We start from the raw sequence: 22664 nt of genomic DNA on the forward strand, positions 1-22664 counted from the left end.
GAATGCCAAACTGAGACGGGCTGTTCATTTGAGTGAGTAAAATGTAAACCAATCTCTCCTCTGTCCAACAGCGTGTGAGACCGGAGAGTAGTAGCGAGTGATTACGCGGCATGGTTGATCAGCCACGAGAAACCGACTGACCGATTGAGGCGCAAAGTGAAATACTCCCGAAGCCCGCGGGGCACCTTACGAGGTAAGGGGAGCCCTTTAACATAATGTCTCGGCTTCTGAAAGGATTCACTCTGTCGGTACTGATTTCCTCCTCGCCCCCCCAGGTTACTGAAGCCTCCCCGTGCCATAGGGAGACGCCCCCCCCGAACCGTGCAAACTACTATAAAGGTATGTCTTGCAATGTCTGCTTATGTGATTGCAGGGTCAATACTGATATTTGACTCTAAACTGATTTTTTAACGTCTTGTAGACTGAAATTTCAATTACCCAGAACAAGACATAGGATAAACCCGGCCACTGCCCAGGTAATTTGGTTTTTTGTTTTTGAAAAAATTGCAGTAGACCCTAAGTGATCTTAGGAGATGAGACCCAAAATTTGATTTTTAAATAGCGTTTCCTTTTACACACAGGCATATAGTAATAACAAGGCCCTGAAGAGAACTCGTAACTGATGTACGGAGTTCGAAACGCGTCGGCAAGAAAGGGGATAGAAATAACAAGCAACCACAATAAATAATTAACACGACCAAAAAACGAGTGTTGTGTAACGGCTGGCACAATTTATGTCTCGTGATATCTCCTTTCCTTTGTGACTTTGTTTATTACTGTGAAAAGAATTTCTCATTATTGATTTTTGTGATTTTCCCTAACACTGATGTCATGCTTTGTTGTGTACAGTACATGTATTTAGTGATTTTTTCCTTTATTTATGTTTAAAACTTATGTTATATTTGTGGTGTTCTTTGTCTGACATGAAATGTACAGAATTTTCTAAATAATTGCTGGATTTAAGGTACAAATAAATATACCGAACATATCTAATTCTAGTGGATGTGTTGCTCATAATTAAGAGCTGTTCTGAAAAATAAGTGTGGCCAATATTTGAGCAGAAGTAGAGACAGCCCACGCACTCTCAGAATTTTTCAATTTGTTGCTCAAGTCAGGCAATAAGTTAGAGACAAATTTATCCACAAACAACCGCTGACCACCCTCGTTACCCATATCCTGACCTCTGTGATCGATGAATGCCTCCTCAAATCTTGTAAAGAAGTCAGAGACACTCTCGTCCTTATTCTGTCTGCAAGCTTACAACTTGTCCCAGTTCACCCTCATAGCTGGCATAAGCGTTTTCATTAGGGTAATAATTCTCTGAGGGAGAGCAGTAATAAGCTGTTCAGGCTTAGCCCCACCAATTTGTCGTGTATCTGCCGCAGTAAGAGCAGCCCAATCACCACCCAATTCGTTTGCATGATCTTCCTGACGAATCTTGGCCCATACCGGTTGCGGTACGACATTACCAAACAGCATATCGATATTGGCAAGATTCATTATCGTAGCATCTACGAGCTGCGACAATTCCTTATAATACCCTGCAGGATTTTTGCGAGGGTCAGGCAAAGATTGCTTCACCTGTAAAACTTCCGATCGCTTCCATGGGAGATGTATCCACACTCTCTGGAAATGTGGCAAGATCGGAGGTTGAGCTGCAGCATTACCCGGCATCCATACTGGTGGAACTTCGCACATGGGAAACTGACCAGGCGCATCCAACGGTCTCTCAATGTCCTCAACGAACAATGCTTGAGGCATCATAGAGGGGCGAAGAGCCAATAATTGCTCAACAGCACGTCAAAAATTAGTACCTACTATCATTCCACTCGAAAACTGGAGCTGTAGGTTGGTCAAAGCAGTTAATACATCATCCGATGCATCAGCCGATATTTGGTCACGCAAAGCCTTGCACATTTCTTCAAAAACATATCTTTGTGTCGGTATATTGAATTGACCAAACGTATTCAGTACCGAACGTGGAGGATTCCTATAGGGGTGCAGCATCCATGCCATCGCCATATTATACAGCGCAGCACGTTCCCTATTACCAGGAAGCTGACTACGTCTTTGTGGACCGTCCGAACCAGCGGACTCAGGAATAGGACCAAGAGAATTAACAAAGTTAGCAGCAACTAAAGGGGTACGACGTCGAGTAGATGGAGAAGTATACGATAGAGTAGTAACAAGAGAAGAATCGGGAACAGAAGAAGCAGCGGGAGTTAGTAGAACAGGAGCAGTAGCGGGAGCAGGAGTATGAGGAAGTACAAGCGGAGGAGCAGTAGGAACAGAAGTAGGCAAAGGAATAGGAACAGTCGGAGGAACAGGTTGAGGGGCAGGTACAGGAGCAGGTACAAGAGCAGGTACAGGAGGAACCACAGGAGCTGCGGTACCCTGTGCGTACGGAGGTGGTGACTTCATAAGATAGGACATTAAAGGATCCTCAACTAATTTCTCCTTCTTATCCGACTCCGTTGGCAAAGCGGGATAACATTTATCTATAGTCATACGCTGAAGCCTATCAAAAACTTCCTTTTCCTTTTCCTCCTTATCACTCTGGAACTGCTCTGCTTTCTTTACAATGGTAGCAACACCATCTCTGTGATTACGTTCTGTCTGTCTGATCTCTTTCTGTCTGGCTTCTTTGCGCCATAACCGAAAGGCATCAAACATGGCCGGCCTTGACTTTTTCTTAAACAATTTAGCCTCAAGATTATCTAAGATCGGGGCCTCGAAACTACCATGAGGTGGCCAACTAAGGACACCATCTTTTTTGGTATAGCGGATCCAATATTCATTAAAGGTAATCGGACCTAACCCGTGTTTGCTGTAAAGCTCATAAGTGGGAGTTCCAACCGGAGGTATCGGACACGAATCCTCCAGTCGGGAATCCGTACCACAACGTCTGAAACAGTTGAACAAAGTACTACGACCAGGCATCTTGCACACTAGTCGAGTTTCACAAACTTCAAGGGTTACGGGATTTACCAAGTCCCTGCAAAGAGCAAAAACCCTCGGTTTTTGGCGGCTGCAGTCGTCAAATATTACAACAAAGAACCAAGTACTAGAACCACAAATGCAATGGAACCATGCAACAACTAAGCAACCACAACCAAAGATTCTGGGAGCGACCCACAAATACTTAACTCAAAGATCAATGGCGTCACCAGAAAGGCCCGTCAATCGTCTCGCTGTACCAAGGTCTACGCCAGGCGCCAAAACAGTCAGGGCAGCAGTCCATCGCAGCCGTCAGGAGGCGGGAATCTTCGCGGGAAAAGTCGTCGGGCCACTTATTTCGACAACAGGATCGATGAAGCGGGGTGCACCTTCCCTCGGAGATTTCACACGAAGTTCCTCACGATCGTCGGGCTTGGACCGGTACCACTGATGCAGCCCCACGTTGGGCGCCAACTGAAGGACTGGGTTATTTAAGACCCAGCGGTGCCAGGGGACAATACCTGAACCCTTCGTGGGTAACCTGTTCTGGCGTACAAATGACAGAGACACGGGACACTTCCTTCGGCGTCAAAGATTCGAGGTTTATTTACTGCAGGGAACACAGAAGTCACGTGAAGTACACAGCATGTAAGTTCGCGGGATCTGATTCGATTTGCTACTGTGGATCGCTCCTTTTTATACAGTTTTCTCTCATAGGTTTAACATGATACACAAAGGTTTACAACTTGGTTCCCATCATTATCCCCAAGAGGGGTCGCTTTGATGTATTCGAGGTCCGGAACATAAGTACAGAAACATTCGGTGGTTCCCAACTGTAAAAACCCATCTTCCCACCATTAGTACATTCCAATCGGCAGTAAACAGATCGAAGGAGGAACAAGGACAGGTGCAAGGAAGGCAGAAACAGTGGGGAGATCGGAAAGGGTGTAAAAGGGGTGGTATCGGAAAACACGAGCTGTAGGCATCAAAGGGACATGCCTAATGAGATGCACGGTTAAGACAATAGACCGGCACAGCAAGATGTGCCTCGAGCGGGGACATCTGCCTTACAGTATCATCCCCCTCATCATAAAGACACTTTCAAAGGAAACGTGTCTTCCGCAAAAGTCTTGGGAATCCCAGGGTCGCGAAGCGGACAGCGTCCGTTCGCTGGCTACTTGAGGGCAAGAGACAAAATGGATGCCGTATCTAAGATGGAACCCGTGGGTACAGATAGAAACCCACAAAACAAACGAATGGTTCAGGTTAGCACAGCGAAACTGCGCACACCCACTGAACTCGTCATTTGCGGTTCATAGATACCAGACTCGACCATATCCGTGCGAGTCGAAAACACCACTTACGATCGTCACGGAACCTCAGACGCAGAGCTCAGACAGTAGCAGTATGAGCTCATGTAGGCTCAAAGGCTTCTTACACAACAAGCTGCCAGGTAACGTGTGCACAAATTAAAGACACAAAGGTAAAATGGTTGCGCAGCTCAGGCTAACTTAGCAAAGAGACTAGCATGACCCTAGAGACTATAACACTACTAGTGTCTACTGTCCTCTAGTAATACCAGATTTGTACTAGTGATATCTATTGTATATGTATGTATTAACTTTTGTTTGAATCTTGCTAGTGAAAAAGAATAATTAGAGGGAGGTGTATACGGTATCTAAAATATTTGTAATGTTTTTTCTAGGTGCATTGCCAACCACCAGTGCCGGGGCCAGCGGCGATGGTGACACGGCCATTCCGAAGGGGGCAGGAGATGCGGCGCCTGCAGGGGGTGCAGGGGGTGAGACAGCAGCAGTGGCGGGGGTGGTAAGTTATCCTTCCTTTTTGACATTACACTTGATGCAAGGGTGTACACTGTACTGTTGAGACTTAGTAAGTAAGACGTTGTTGTGAACAACTGTTGAAGAAGACACCCTTTACTTAGCATTAACAATAGCATTAGCGGTTGGAGTTGAGTAACCAATGGCCTCTTCTATCTGACTTCAACTCAGCTGTGAAAGTTTTATGGAGCAGATTAAAAGTCAGATCAAAGGAACTTGATGGGTGTGTCGAACGAAAAGGGAAAGAAGGGTGGAAGGAGGAAGGATGGGCGAGATGTAATATTTATGATGGGCAGAGAAGGATACGTGGGATGCATGCATAGGTGGCTGATAGGAATCAGATGCATGAGTGGTTGAAGGATGGGTAGAAGGTAAAAGGAAAGATGCCTGCCTGTGTGGGTGAAACTGTATGGGTGGAGGATAGCAAGAATCCTCAGTGGTGTTTGGGTCAAACTTAAAGCCAAGGCAAGCAAGGACAAGCAAGGAAGAAAAGGACGCATGGGTGGTGGTTTAAAAAAAAAAGAATAAATGTTTGTTGGTGAAAAAAACTAAGGTTTGTTGAGAGATTAAGAAGAATGATAGACATTTACTTTGAATGTATGGATGCCTGGATGGTATTCATCATAGATAGCATAGGTGGAGACTGTTATTGGATGAAGTCTTAGTCTAAAGAGAATGTGAAAGAATCCGTGCCAGAGTAGCAAAGCTGAGGAGAATGTAAGTTGTATTTTCAGAATACTCCCTTGACACACAGTTGTTTACAAGCACAGCATATATATTGTGTATGTATGTAGTTATCATCAAGCGCCTTTCTCCGACACAGAGGACAACTCCCTACCTATGTTCATTTTGTTTTGACTGTGTCAGCCAGCCTGCCTTGGGTGGCCTATCGGCTGGTTACGAAATTAATCAAAACAAAGTACCTCATGTACTCCCATATATGAGCAATGATCATTTAGTTCAGATATCATCTGCTTTTTTCTAGTAGTCAGGGCAGGGTGAAAGTGAAATTAAACAGTTGCCCTTGATGTAACAGAGTATGACCAGTGCCACCCGTAATAGAAAAATACGAGCTTCCCTACCTGCAGACAGTAGTAAATAAAACTAACGTGAGTCTGCGTCATGACTTTAGTATGTTTCTCTTGGGTGCAGGCTGACTGAGCCGGCATGCTGGCTACAACAAAGTTACATTAATTTGACAAAACAAGAGAGAAGAAGAAGAAGACTGGTTTTCTTTGTACTCGAGTCCATACATAGTGCTAATATAATCATGCCAGAAATTCCCACAAATGTAAGAGGCCGAGGAAGTGGGAGGATAGATACATACCACAAATGTTATGTACTGTGCTTGCTAGTCCTACTGTGCCACTATGTGTTGAATTCATTTGTGTTACTGTTTTGCTAAGAGTATTGGTAAATATTTTTTTTTCTTTCTTGATATAGCTGGTCCTTCCCAAGCAAAACCATCCAGGAAGGAGTTGGCAGCCATGACCCGGCGCCGGAAGCTGGAGGCCATCTGTCAAGAATACTGGCGGTGTGTGGCTCTAGTGGAGGAGGAGGAGGAGGTGGCAGCAGCTGCAGCCTCCTCCAATGCCCCAGGCCCCTGCAATTGTACGGCGCCACGGTCAAGCAGCCGCCCGCCACTGTCCTTTAATATCCAGCACTGCTGCCCCCCGTGGATCCAACTGCAGGGCATATGCGCGCCACATGCTCCTCCCGAATGTGCGCCCAGAGGAGCAGTTAGAGGAGGTGAAGAAGAGGCTAAAGGTCCTGGAGAAGGCAAATTAAATATCCTGCCAATAACTTAACCCTGTTGCCTTGCCCCTTTTTGAATCCTTTTTTTTGGTGGGTGGGAATTGGGCATTGCATTGGGGTTTATAGACATTTTGGACATTGGTTGGACTTTCTCGTTTTGGACATTGGTTGGGGTTAGGGAGAGGGGTGGATCGGGTATTCTGGGATTTTTTACATAGTTTATTTTTGTTAGGGTAATAAATTATGATTCTACTTACACATAACAATACATTGTTTATGTATTATGCGGGGCTTACTGTTTTACGTCACAAACATGGTTTCCTTGCTGCTGCAGGGCCGCATCCAGAGTTGGATTTAATATTCTGTCGATTTTGTAACACACAAACAGATAGATGCGGTACCCCTCACTGAGTGACTTGTCCTACTAGTACTGTGAGTCTCTCCTCCTAGTCCATTTTTATACCTCCTGCAAACTTCTAATCTTACCTGTTATTGATGTTTAAGTTAGGCACAGCAATGGCTGCATGGCGACAATGGTTTGGTTTTCCAAGAGAATGGAGATGCCATGGTTGTGGTGGTAGTAGTAGACACTGCCAGTAGCATTTGCAAAAAAAGAAAAATGAGACAGTCAGTCGCCTGAGACTCTGGGAAGAGGAGTAGAATGAAGTAAATAAAACATAATGGTGGCGGGGATAGCCTAGTACAACAAGTTACAAACTGTAGTTGTGTCGAGTCACTCGACTAGGCCTACACAAGCATAACCTTTAGTGCTGTGTGTATTATGATGACAAATCCAATTGATGCCAGCAATTTATGATGATGGATTAGGTTTCTTTGGTAAAAAAGTTACCTCGCAAATATTCTGATCATTGGTGGGCAAGCAGGAGAAGATCCTCGCCCAGCCTTGAAATTGAATTAGTGTTGCTTTAGCCACATCCTCACCAGCAAGCGTGTGATCAATTATTGGTGTACATTTAATTTAGTCACACCTCAATAAATCACACAGCCCGGGGGAAGAGGGTTATGGTTTGATGAATGGTTGGGAAGGGGGGTTTGGGGAAGGATTTGACAAAGAAAAACAGTACGCATGGACAAACAACAAAACACAATCTTTGTAGACGACCATATCCATAAATCTATTAAGGGAGAAAAAGGAAATGCATGCATGATGATGATAACTTGATGGTTAACGATAAGTAGTACTTACTAACTACTACTAGACAATTAGACAGTACAAGACAGCAATATATTAATATCATGCAATTTGCCTTGCCTGTCTGCCCTCAGAGAGACCCGGATTACATACAGTTTGTGTTCTGTTGTACCGGTCTTACTTTTAAAGATAGCAAAGAAAATGTAAACATAGCTGTAGGGATGATTTATAAGCAGAGAGCAAACATAATATTAACAACAACGCATAGTAGTAATGATTGAAGACAACAAATAAATCAAATTATTTAAAAGATGATGAGAGTTGATAATGTTACTGTATGTTATCCTGGTCAAATGGGGAGTTGCATCTCAGCATTCCTCTTGATCCTCCCTTCCATGGAGACTCCGTCCATACATCAGTCTTGAGTGATGCCACTGCCTGCCTGGCAGATGTAGATTCATTGGTAAGGTAAGTGTGAGTTATTTTACCCAGTACAGCAGAGGCTAAGGACCGGCCTGCAATTGTAGATGGAAAAACAAGAACACTTTCAGAGGTGGCATGGATACATCATGTCTACTCTAGTCTGTTTCCAGCATTAACCTACAACAACAACAGGACAGAGCAGGCCCACGGCACCCTTGACCCATCCTCCATTTAGAGTACATTTTTTGACAGAGTCAGACAAAGCACATATACAGGAACATAGCATTTTACAAATTAGGCGACTAAATCAATGCACCGCTGTCAGTCATACCACTACACTTGACTCAACCACTACACAGACATGTAGGTCTGCTGTGGTTGTTGTTGACTTGTTTACCTTTTATGCCACTCATGAAACGCCCTGACTTATTCCGTCAATCATCTTCGATCCTACTGAGTGACTTCGAGCATATTATGCCACTGTGGTCATCATGGTGTTGTCCAACTCAGTGTGCAGTTTACAGATTGAGTCCCCTTTCCATATTCAAAATTCAATAGATCGGCCTGCAGTAGAAGTACAAATTTGTAATGAAAAAACAAGAAGGGAAAAATTACCTTGAGTTACTTTTAGTGTGTAGATTAGATAATAGTACACAATGAATTAACTTCATGCACAACAAACAACAAAACAAATCACTCAGTCAGTTACAGCGTCTAACGCATGGCATCATTCATTACCTGTTCCTTCTCATCTTCAGTTATTGGGCTGTCTCTCTTGGCTTGGAAAGGAGGATAGCTATTGTAGTCATCATCATATGTTCCACTTCTTTTGGAGGGACTCAATGAGGCAAGATTTTCTTTTATCTTCTATTATGCTACATCCAATCATCATCTGGCTTGAGGGCAATGGATATAGGGTGATTCAGGAGGATGGAGGAGCAGGACTCGGAAGAGTGGAATGAAATGCAGACAGCTGAAACTCATATATGGCAATAAAAAGACTAGAAAACGGTGGTGATGGATTTGTTGTGATTCAAAGTTTCAAACCAGAAAGACAGACACACAAATAAAAGTAAATAAGGGAGGAAGACAGTAAGAAGTGCAAGCCTAATTGTCAGGGAAGTATAGCTCGTTCTCAAACTCTGGGGGTTCAACAAGAAGTAGGTAACCATCATCTAACACAATACGTCCATCACCTGAGCCGCTGTCTTCATCTTCCTGCGTGGATTCATGTATTGTGTAATTTGGTAGTATAAAGTGCTGATTAATTTTGATCATGGTTAACCTCTCCACGTTTTTGGGCTATAGACTGGTCCTTCTCACTGTTGAAATGGAACCAGCAGCACTGAAAACACGTTCAAAAGAGACACTTGAGACAGGGCAAGCCAGATAGTTTCTTGCCAGCCCGCTGAGCACTGGCCATTTGCCCCTTTTCCCATACCAATAACGGGTTTTGATCAATGTAGACCTCTGTTGAGTCATCCAGAAAGGCCTGGACCCTCTGCTCAATTTTCAGGGGTGCTACACTTTGTTCGGCCTCTTTTGTCTTTGCATCAGCACTTGACCTAGCAAGGCTTTGCTGTAAATACCAATCCTTTGCTGTTTTTACTGTTTTTACTGGGGTTGGTGATGATCCGGTTCTTGCTGTTGTCGATAGTGTTGGTGACAGCTGTGAGCCAAACGCACTGTCCTCAGGCTCTGAAATTGAACTTGACGCTGGATGCCCTGCTGCAGTACTTGTTGTGAGTTTGAGTAGCGGGCCTTTAATTACCAGCTGTTGTTTTTCTAATTTACTTGGTGCCTCAGCTATCCAAGTTTTGTACCGGGCAACATCCACTTCTGAAAAAGGAAGTAATGTCTTCCGTTGGTACTGCCCCTCCAACCTAAGCATGCTGTCAATGGTAGGCTGGATTATTTTCCTTTGTGGTGCAGCTGTTTTTTTTTAACCCAGTTAGGCTCAACTACAAAGCCCTTTTTCTCATTACAGTACTCGCCTTGGTGACTCAGCCTGACTCTTACTACGGTGCCACTGAGATGTTGCTATGGGTGTGGGTGGTACCACTACACTGCTGGGGACAGGGCTAGAAATGTCTCCCTCTTGTTCTCCTTCCACCGCGATCATATCTTTCCCTACTTCTTCATCCCCAACAACAAGAATGGGCTCAGTTTTACTTTTTTCCAAGCAAAGTAGGAGAGCCTCCCACTGGATACTGTGGTGTTTTTTTAGATGACTTTTTTGGCCTCTGCTACCATAGTTTGTACCAAGCTTACTCCGCCTAACAGCCTGCCGACAAATTGAGCATATGGCAATGTTCTCCTCCTTACTGATAATTGAAAAGAAGTCCTAAACTGGGGAGGAGAACTTTCTGGTGCTGCTGTAGGTGACACCTTCAATACCAGATGAACTAGAGGGTGTTACACTACCACTACCTACTCAGGCGGTGGTTAAGCTGGATGTAGGTCGCCGCTGGGCCTTTGCAGATGCAAATATGAAAGCTGGAGGTCGTGTTGGTGTTACCTGTGTTGGTGTTATCCGTGTTACAGCCCTGGCAGCGATTTTGGATAGGGTAATAATTCTGCTCTCCAACTCTTCTGGGCCGGAAGTGTTGTTCATGATGACTGGCTCATCATCATCATCCCCCTCTTGTACATCTACCTCCAAAACTCTAAGGCTTTTTGGAACCTTCCTTTTTTACTAGCCTTGTCTTGTGGCGTGCATCACTCTCAGACTGAGCTGGTGGCTCCCAAGTGGCATCTCGATCATCAGAAGTGGGTCTTGAAGAAGAAGTTGATGGACTAACCGTCCTTTTCCTTGCTGGGGGTCTGGAAGACAATGGATCTTCTGAAATAGTGGCTTGCTCCTCTCGGTCTGCAAAAAGCTCGATTTCCTGTACTGACCCTACTTCAGGAGGAACAACTACTATTGTGGGCTATTGTTGTGGCTGTTGTTGCAGCTGCGGTTGCGGCTTCAGCTGTGGTTCTGGCTGTTGTTGCAGCTGTTGTTGCCCACTTATCTGCTGATGTTCTACCTACGAGTATGTTGATTGGGTACTACTTTGTGATAATTACATGTCAACATATCTGCTCGTTCATAGACTGGCTACCTCTGCCACACTCATGGGCTTGGGCCTAGGTTGGTGGGGTAGGCGCGCTGATGCGGAGGTGCTGCTCCAGCTTGGGCCCCGCAGGACACAGCTGCTACAGGCATACAATTTTTTCCCAAACAACAACTCTAGCGGCACACCAGTCTTGGCAAGTGCCACTTCCTTCTTCTGTTCCTTCTTCTTCTCACTGGCAACTTTCTTGGTACTGGAGGACCTGGTACCTTTCTCTGGGGCCATCTTCTTCAGATGTCAGCAGGACGCAGGTGCACAAGTTGCAGAGATATCTGTGGTCACACGTGGAAGTGACGTGGTGCGCAGCAGGACTTCTGTCTGGCAGTGCAACGGGTGATGATGACACCGCCTCCCCTGTCTTTTTGTGCACCTAAAAACAAAGAAGCCAGGAGAAGAACACAAGTGAAATGTTGCATTTGTTGTTGTGGTTCAATTACTACTAGTACAAACAAACAAATAAAATGTATTACTTAGTGTAGCCATTTGTGAGACTTTGTCAACAAGGGCTTTCATGGTATACTGTGTACACTCTCAGTAAGGATAGGAGAGAAGAGGAACAATGAAAATACAAATGTAATGGAAGTCAACCCTGTTTGGCATTAAATTATTTGCTCATTATATCACTGAGGGAGCTGCAGCTGGCAAAGGGGGCGGATGGAACCAGTAAGCCAAGAGAAAACCCATGCAGGCCTATACGGCAAAAGCAGCACACTTATAACTCCCACCAGAAATGACCACCTGCCACACGGACACTCACAAATCACAAGCAACAAGCACGAGGCCTGGAAAGCAATGTCCTGAAAACAGGCCTATAATAGCCAGGCAAAGGCTGCATGCTAAACTACACTGCTTTGCCTGCAATGCAATAAAATGCAAAATTGAAAATCCACAGGGATAAACAAGGCCTGCAACACACCACACACAACAAAGGCATTTAATTAACACACACCCAAAAACTGAAATACACCCAAAAATACACATTTTGTAATTCAATCCAATGCCACCCATGACCTAAATGATGATTAAATTAAACAGAACACACAGAAACAGTTGTTTTATCATGCGCTCATCTGAGGAGTTTTTTTTTCCAAATCATTAATTTATTGAAGGTTTTATGCAGCTCAAGATATTCTTCTTCTCCACATTGAAAATTTTGGATGTTCGGGATCACGAGCTTCACCAACATTCCATCGTATGCCTGTTGGCGCGTCTGAATGACGTGTTCGAGATCGCAATCTCTCTCACGTTGCACGATGGCAAGGCGAATAAAGTGTTTGCGATAGCACACTCTCACGGGATCACGCGGTCTGCTACCAAAATCTCGTGGTGCATGCAAACGGATAGGAAAACTTATCAGCGAATGCACTGATCCCGGTAAGTCGCTATTGCGCGTGCTGGAGCGCATTTTTAAAGCGCAAAGAAGAAAATAATTCCGCTACGCCTCGTATCGCAGAATTTTCATCAATTCTCAGTTCACCGCGCAACGCGAAATTGCCTAAAATCCGCAAGGAGAGTGGAATTCAACGTCCAGGCCTAGTCCATTCCAGCTTCATGCAAATCAAAGGGCTTCTTTGACAGAATATTGTCAGCAAACATGTTGAGAGACACAAATATTTTATCAAAAATATTGTTGACCATAAAATTGTGTTCCTATACTTTTAATGAGAACAAATTAGTTAAAAAATAAAATGTAAAATAAATAGTATAATATCTACTTGCAGTTGCCAGTAGGTGGTTATAGTAAAGATCTAGGGCCAGATGTAGGTAAATATCATTTACTGATTCTAAAATACCAAATTTTACAGATTCAATATTTTAGAATCGGTAAATGATATGTAGCTAATGATTCGGTAAATTTTACCGAATCAGTAAAATTCTGTAAATACCGATTCAGTATTTACCGATTCAGTATTCCCCATTCATTCCTATGGGCCTGGATGCCCATAAGAATGAATGAGAATTACCGATTCAGTAAATACCCAATCGGTAATAGGGGGTAGACCTACAAGGGTGGCAGGGTGTCACATTGACACCCTGTTGCACCCCTGAATGGTGCATAGGGGCACATGTGGCAGACATACATGCCCGTAGGGCATGTATGTCTGCCACATGCCACTGTTAAAAAAGCACAAAATTGCTTTTTTAACGGTTTTCGTTATTTACCACCAACTTGTAGTTGGTGGTAAATAATGAATACTTAAATGTGAAAAGCACTCACTTGAGTGCTTCCTACTTTAAGGATTCGGTAATTTACTGAATCGGTATTTAAGAATTCAGTAATTTACCGATTCCTTAAATTACCGATTCGGTAAATTACTGAATCCTTAAATTAGGCCACTACATCTGAAAAGCCAAATACCGGTCGGTAACGACCAAAATTTGGTAATTTTGGCCGTTACCGACCGGTATTAGGCTTCCTACATCTGGCCCCTAGTTTCCATAGAAAGAGCGTTTTTTGATTTGCCAATAACTTTGGCATCGTTTGATGAATCTTTGCAAACTTTTTTAAACTAGTTTGATTCCCACTTCCGCTGGTGTCTTAAAGATTTAGCGGTTAATATTTAAGCGGGGACTGGGAAAAAGGGGGGTTACAAAACTCTATTCCCCGTGTTAATTTCCATAGGAAACTTCAGACAAGGCTAAAGCCCGAACTGCTGAACGAAATTACACCAAATTTTGCAGATCGGTAGCTGTTGGTCCAGAAAGCACCCTTTCTGTTAAATTGTGTAAATTTGTTTGGCAGTTGTGGAGAAATGTAAAGGTTTTTAACATATACAACTGGGGATGCAGAGGATCCACATCCCCAGCTGCGATCTTGCGCTGAGACATGATTGACTGCCAACTCTTCAAACCAGGAATTGTTGCAAGCCATGTTGGACTTGGTTGAACCAAAGTCCCATAAAAAACCTTTAAAAAAAAACAAACGTGGACAGGGTAGAAACACCCTGACCCCTACTTCTCTTGGGGGGGGCCAACAGGGCTATAAAAGTAAAAAAAAAATTCTTTCAGTGAAAGTCGTTCTGGATTCGCGACTCCCGACGATTTAAAAAAAAACTACGGGCTATGTGCTTCATTTCAAATCGGCCCCCTGGTGTGTCAGGTCCCAGGGTCATGTCTATAATATATAGGAGGGGGCACAGGGGCCCCCTCCTAGGAATCTTAAAGCCCTGAGGACTCCCACCTTCCTGGAGCATATTGAATATGCAGTAGTAAGGGCAACCCTGTGCCCTGGAAACCGCCACCACCTCAGGACAAATGTTCTATTGATGCAGGGGGACCTGTGCGTCCCTCCCACAGCCCTGGGAGAGTTCACCCTCTCCGGAGCTAAATACAAGAGGCCACGCAGCCCCCACAGCCCCGGGGACCCCAACCTCCCTGGGACTAAATGAAATATTAATGTGGGGGTTCCACCGACCCGCACACCAGGGGACCACCACCTCTCTTTGGTTAAATCAAACAATTGAGGAGGCCTCACGGTCCCCCCTTCTGGAGCTATACATGGCCTTGGGGACTGTCACCCCTACAGGGCCTGCTCCTGCTACCTCCTGAGGTGCCCACCTTCAGGAGATAGCTATTTTGTATGGCTGGCAGGGGATTTATGCTCCTGATAAGCCATTGCAAACTCTTCTCCACTTCGTACAAGTGAGAGCATGTATAATGCTCTTGCTTGCATGAAGCGGAGCAGATTTTGCTTTTGGTCAGAGGGAGCAACGTGTTCAGCAGCTCCCAAAAGCTATGCTCACCCTCACAGAGAGATGGCAGGAACCACTGGGACATCAGGATCCCCAGGGGTCCCCAACTTGAGAAACTGTGTGCCCTGGGTGGAATCAAGGCACCCGGCATTGTAGCCAAAATCATTCCAGGAGGGGGGTTGCGTGGCCCGCTTCTGTGTTTTAAAAAGCAAAATTAAAGGGAAGGCCTGAGAGATGGGGTCCCGCGCCCCAAATCGGCTCAGGGAAAGGGAGGACCATGCTGTCCCCCTTCCTTTATTAAAAAAAATATTTAAAAAAAAGAAAAAGCTGGGCCCCGGGGGATGGGGTCCCCTGGGCCGAAATCATCCGTGGAAAGGGAAGCCACACATCCCCCTTTCGATCATAATTGAAAAAAAAAAGCTAGTAGCACTACGCTGGAGGCCCCAGCCCCTTTTGGGATCAGTCTAATCGTGCCTACTGGCGTGCTGCTGGTTGGGGGATGAAGTCCCTTGGCTGCTGAGGCTCCTTGGGGGCCAACAAGAGCTCCTGTTACCTCCAGTAAGTCCCACCCAGTGGGATTCCTAAGAGCTGGTTAGAGGCCCCACCCCTTTCTCCACCACTCTGCAAACACAACTGCAAAAAGTAGGGTTACAGGGATGTTATGGTTTGGTAATAGATTTTGAAAAACCTTAGAAATTCACTTAAATAAACAAAGGTTACAGGGATAATATAGTTAGGCTCAGATTTTACTCATACAAAACTAGAGAAATTCGGCAGTTATAGTTACCTGAGCTAACTATAACTTACGCCCCTGCAATGCACTGCTAATTACCTCACATATTACATTACTCATGATATGGTCACTGACATCAATCAATCAATCAATCAAACAATCAAGCAATTTGTATAGCGCGCTACTCACCCGGAGGGTCTCACGGCGCTTGGAGGGAGGGGGTCCGCTACTGCTCGAACAGCCAGGTCTTGAGTTGTCTCCTGAAGGCGAGGTGGTCTAGGGTACGACAGGGGTGGATGGGGAGGGAGTTCCAAGTCTTGGCTGCCAGGTAGGAGAAGGATCTTCCTCCCATGGTGGCTCTTCGAATGCGTGGAACCGCGGTGAGGGCGTGGCTGGTCGATCGTAGTTGGCGGGTGGGAGTGTAGAAGGTCAGGCGGTTGTTGAGGTCCCTGGGGCCAAGGTCGTGGAGGGCCTTGTGTGCGTGGGTGAGGAGACGGAACGTGATTCTCTTGCTGATGGGGAGCCAGTGCAGGTCTCTCAGGTGTCCGGAGATGTGGCTATGTCGGGGGATGTCCAGGATGAGTCGTGCGGAGGCGTTCTGGATGCGTTGGAGTCTTTTCTGTAGTTTGGCTGTGGTTCCGGTGTAGAGGGTGTTTCCATAGTCCAGTCGGCTGGTGACGAGTGCTTGGGTAACCGTCTTCCTGGTTTCGGTGGGGATCCATCAATAGATCTTTCGGAGCATGCGTAGGATGTTGAAACAAGATAATGAGACGGCATTGACTTGTCTGGTCATCGAGAGGGAGGAGTCCAGGATGAAGCCCAGGTTGTGTGCATGATCCGTTGGTTTGGGTGCGCTGCCTAGGGCCGGGGCCACCAGGAGTCGTCCCATGCTGAGGGTGATGATCCAAGGATGAGGACTTCCATCTTGTCTGAGTTCAGTTTCAGGTGGCTGTTCTTCATCCACTGGGCTACTTCTTTCATCCCTTCGTGTAGGTTGGTTCTGGCGGTGGCAGGGTCGTTGGTGAGGGAGAGGATCAGCTGGGTGTCGTCGGCGTAGGAGATGATGTTGAGGTTGTGTTGGCTTGCGATGGCTGTGAGGGGGCTCATGTAGACATTGAAGAGGGTGGGGCTGAGTGATTGCTCCCTGATGACAACTCAAATCATCGAACTGCATTTATGGAGAGTGCGGGATGAACAGCATTGGTTTGGATACTTCTTTCTCCTCTTTTCTTGGAGGCTGAAGAATGACCGACTGACTGCATGACTAAAAGAGATGTTCTCTATTTTCCCTATTTTCTTCTCTGCCTTGGTTCTATCCATGAAATTCTAATGGAAGTTCCTGTAGTCTAATCTGTCCACTATTACGTTTTGTTTTAATTTTTTTGACATTTGTTGTATTCTGTTAAGTTCAGTCAACCCATACAAGTTCTTTATTTGAAATACCAAAGTTTATTATAATGAATTACAAGTATGTCGCATGATCATTGATATCTGCTCTGTATTATATGTCACATACAAACCCATGTTAAAATGGCCTTCATGTTCACAGCTCAATATCTACACTTGTTTGCCAATCATCTATGTTTGTGTTGTTGTAAATGTACAATATAATGCTGCTGGGAACAAGGTTATCCCACCTGTGAGCAAGGCGTGGTTGACGCTGAAATGCGTTGAGTTAATTGGCAACTTCATGGATAAATTATTATGGATATGACCGGAGTTTGACAATCTTATGGCTGGTGGTGAGTGCGCTTTTCCGAGAACTGTGGGAAGATTTCAGAAATAGCTGTGTATGTATGTATGTATGTACCTTATACCCATACAAACCCAGTAGCCCACACCTTAAATTTAACTAAAACTTGTAATCCCTACACAATTTATATAATTATAAATCAATTAGGTAATTACTGATGAATCAAAAATAAATTGTTGATTAATTATGAGCTAATTAACATTTCACCCTATACCCATATAAACATAGCAACCCACACCTAAAATATAAGTACATTCAAACAGTATTACATCTTAAACATCATTAATATCAATTGCATAATTACTTAAACAAATGCATTAATAATTAGTTATTACTTGATTACCTTCTCACCCTATCCCCCTACACACCCAACCACCTGCTTAGGCACTATAAATTACTATTAACAATTAACTAAATAATTCTAAATCACTTAAAATAACAATTTGTATTTAAAAAATGACGATTATGCACACAATAATAACACATAAAAGCACAATAAAATAGTTAAAAAGACGATATTCTTTACAACTATAATATTGAAAATGATATTAACAAAAACAATATTCTTAATAATGATATTACTTACCCGAAAAAATAATATTCTTGACAATGATATTTCTGCATCACAATATTTTTGTATCACAATATGTGTTTATGATATTTCTGTCTACTGATATTAAAAACTTGATATTTTTTCTAATTACTGAAGAGGCCAAGTGTGACTAAAAGGTTTGCCAATGCTAATGCCCATTGAAGCCCTTAAAAAATTGAGATATGAATATGTGACTGAGGATAGTTCTCAGTATGGTTTATATGAATGCCTTGCTGCCATGAGTGTGAGCGAGTGAAGTGAAGCAAGCTCAGGGTATGTTGCAATATAGAATATAGAAGCCCAAAGAAGGGTACAGCTTAGGGGTCTTTGAGAAGTATGGTATGATGAATGTCGCCTGATGTGTAATTCAAAGTTATAAAGCTGAAACATGTAAACCTGGTGATGTTTGAGTACATTGCATCGCATCAATCCCTTTTTACCTTGTCAAAGGATCCCCAGAATAAATCATCAAGTCTTAAGGATACCTTTGGCCAATTTTACATTTAGACTCCTTTATAATAACACACTATTGGAGATCAGGTCATAAATAAGGTTTAGGAGACTGTCCACCTATTTGTTTTGCTGTGATAATTTATTAGTTATTAGTTAAAGAAGAAAAAAAAGTATTTTTATCTCCATGGTTGAGATTTTGGTGGATAGTTAGGGACTTGAAGTCTTTATAGTTCTTCTCTAAATCTTTCCTTTTCCATTCTCTTTAAGGTCTTCTGGATGGAGATGGAGATTGTATAAGTGGATAAGTAAAAGGAGAATGAATCATCAAAATAATTCTAAACATTAGCTCTCTTTATTTTTCAGAGACTGTTAGTGGGTGTCGGAACTCTCCTTCTAAAGATTTTGGGGGATCCATATAAGGTACTTGTGTGTCATGGATTTATCACTGTCTCCACCCCATCTCCCCCCGCTCCCAAACATCACCGATTTGGAATATTTTCAGAAAAAGCTTGTCCTCTGGAGTGATTTCTGAATCAAGTCAAAGTAAACCCCTACCTTATCAATGTTCTTTTTCCTTCCCTTTCATTTTCATCAACAGTTATTTCAGAAGTTAGAGGTAGAAATACCGATATTTGTTGGAAATCAGTGTGGCCTTTTCAGTCTAGATTAGTTTGTATACTTGGGCAAATGTTAGCCTTGGGTATCAATCCAAAACAAACATCAGAATAGCAGATGATAGAAACAATAAAAAACATAATAACCTACATAACACTTTTCTTCCTCCCTGCAACCATCTGCTACATTGGCGCAACAGGGGTGCCACAGCCCTCCAGGACTGTGGCAGGCTTCAGAGTGACCAACTCCTGCGTCAATTAAGAATGGGGTCTAAAGGCTATAAACTATTTGAACTGATGGATTCATTGCAACTTTATCAACACATGGCCAACTCCATGCACATCAAGGGTCAGCTTCTTGACTTGATTAGGGCACACAGTTTTAATTTACTTTACCTAAATGTACTTTTGTGCATCTAGTCAGATCATTCCCTGATTATTTTTGATATCCTTATGACCATCATAAACTTACTAGCAAAACCATTTCAAACTTTATACAGATTTGGTATCACATTAGGACTGATGCTATGATGTCCACACTACAAGAACTTTAGAATGCTAAATTATGCCCCAACTCCAGTGACCGAGGAATTTTCTCAAGAGTTTAGAGAAGCAGGTAAGTTGCATGCCCCTATTGTAAAGCAGTTTGTAACTAAGCATTCCAAGCGAGTCTCCTGGTCTTAGCATGAACTAAAGTAGACTCAATTTGATCTTCACTGCCTAGAACGCCAATGGCATAAAAGCTATGTTGACAATTAGATCTGGATTAGCAATATGTAAAATTAAATTTACTCATGCCAAAACAGGCTTCTATTCTAAATTATAGAGCCGTTATAAACAGATATAGATTTTGGGAATTTTGAAGGAGCTGACTTCAGCAGAAAGAATCACTCGGACCAAAATTGTAACCCAAGAGTTATGTGATATCCTTAACTACTCCTTTTTTGATAAAATAAAATAAATTAAGGACAGTATTAACACTAATTCTTACCACTAGAATTGCTGAAACATCTGATCAAAATCTTTTAATCTGTCAAGCGATTGATGAACAGCAGATACAAGCCTTCATGACAAAATTGAAATCTGGACCTCCACTTGACCCTTGTCCTCCCACTTTCTTAAAGTGGATGAGAACAATAAAAAAGCCACTTCTTAAACCTCCTGAATGTAAACCTGGGGAATGTAGCAGCCTTGTATAAAAATGCAATCTATTAAGCAATGCAACACTAGCAATCCATAAAACCCTCTCTTAGGTCCTCATTACAATGGCACCCAGATGAGCATCCATCGCCTCAGGCAGTAATCCGACTACATTTCGGTGGGTCCACCTGCTCAAAATGCAATGCGACCACTGTGCAGGTGGTTGGAATAATGCTCTTTTCCATTGTGGCTTGTGCTGTGGCCCTAGAAAAGGGCCAAAGCACAAGCTGCAGTGAAAAAAAGCTGTTCTCAAACATCCATGCACCTTGTGCCAGGCACCATGTGGTGCCTGACACACGGTGCATGGATGTTTGGGGGGGCACCACATGTGTCCCCCTAGGCTCATAACGGAGCCTATGGGGGAAGGGGGCCCTGCTAGGTGCCCACAAATTCTCATTGTGTCTACCTTCACATAGGATCGGACGCCATATAAAGGCAGAGGGAAGAGGGCCAACATAATCTGTACAGTGGTACCTCCACCGACACCACCCCCATTGTAGGGATTACGCTCTGACCGATGACCTGATGGGCTCCTTGAGATGTCGGTCGGTCCCTCCACCCGCTGCACTCTGACCGACTGCATCATTATACGGCAGTCAGACCGCAGCCTGAGATCCGTCCAACATCATAATTGGGCAAGTCACTCTTTCTGCTTACCTTTTTAGCCCTTTATTTGTAAAAAAGATTTACCAAAAAGCATTAGAGAAGGCAATAGGCTGGCAGTCAGTGCCAGACATAAAGGCCTTTTAAATTCTGATATTAGCCGACCTTTTTCTTTTACTAAAATGATCTGTAAAACAGAGTTAGTCATAGGGGTTTCAGCTACACTTAAACCATTAGTATTTTTTTGCCATTCACTTTTTTCTTCTAACCACTCCAATATGCATCATGGGGCAGTGAGTCAGCCCCCTTCAGCCATTGGCTGACTTCACTGTGAGTTATGGCACGCTGCCCTTCAACAAGGAGCACATTCACACTCAAAGTAGTTTCCTTCAGTTTCAGGGACCACTATGGTAATGTTTGCAGTTTTAAGATCAAACATACTTTTGCCTTTTGCTAATGTTTTATTAGATTAAGGAGGACCTGGTAATTTACCAAACAATAAAGTTTTGCAAAAAACATGACAGAATAAATGAAGGATTGCCAAAGGCTAAAGGCCAATGCCACACCTATTGGTTTTGCAAATGTTTGCTGTGTAGTAGTTAATGAGTCGCAGCATATTGTCATGCATTGGAAAGATCAACAAAATCAGGCTTATGTTACATTGTGGTGCGCATGCCATCGAAACGGGAGCACTTCCTTCAAAATCATTTTATTCTAAATGAATAAATTATTGCTTGATAAGAATAAAAAAGACTACAATATTCACTGCAGACGAAAAACCTTCACGAGTGACTGACAGAAGACCAAATTGAACCTAAGATTTTCCTTTCATGTTTTAATCTTAAGTGACATTAAGACAGAATTCCGTTTTTCGTGAGGAGCAGGCTAATAAATACAGAGCATTTTGCAATAACACAAGTTAAAATTATTCGCTGGAGATTCATACTTTTTCACACCAAATGATCTCCAGCAAAGTCAAACTGTCACGTTCCTACACAACCAGTGAAGTGGCCAAGAATATATTACAAATTACATTTTTTAAAGACACATCAACATAGACACTGTGTGAGTTGTAATCAGTGGACCATGCACTTTATATAAAAGATCATTCCTTTAATTAACAGGAAGATTTCAGTAACAATAGACATTCTTAGAAAAGTCACACTTTTTAAATGCCAAACATACTGTTCACGAGTAATGGACAGCCAAACATTTAACTCTTCTCTAATATCTATTTCAAAAGGTCTTTGCTTCAGTGTGGAAGATACAGTCTTCTCAGCAGCAGGATCAAGATGCTGTGAGAGGTCAAGATGTGGTCGTTTGCGCAATTATCAGCCACGCAAAAACGTGCGAAAAGATTTTCAACCTATCACGTACGTTTTATCATAAGAAACTCCTTGCAGCAATGAGAATAACTTGTTATATTCCGGACAGGCTTTTTAATGCAACTGCAAACACGTTTTTAGCTCATTTTCAGGAATTCTGAGTGTGTTTGTTGAACTGCCTGTTAACCAAGGAAAGAGAACATTCAGACAAAACACTAAGAGGTATATTGGAGAAGTGTGGCTCAATGATTAGAGCGGCAGACCCTGATGCAGAGGTCTAGCCCGGGACCAGGGTTCAATGCCTCGCCGGGTCTTGGGCTCAAAATTCCACGGACTTGATAATTCTCGCCTCGGTGCCTATTCCAATCATGGAGTCCCACTCTGCAACTCTGGGCAATAGCTTGCTAAATCTCCACAACGGCCCCCACAACGCTAAGGATGCCTGGCCTCCACCTTGGGGGTGCCCAGGAGTAG

This window comes from Lissotriton vulgaris, chromosome 12 (genome assembly GCF_964263255.1).
Source record: "Lissotriton vulgaris chromosome 12, aLisVul1.2, whole genome shotgun sequence".
In the NCBI taxonomy this organism is placed as follows: domain Eukaryota; kingdom Metazoa; phylum Chordata; class Amphibia; order Caudata; family Salamandridae; genus Lissotriton; species Lissotriton vulgaris.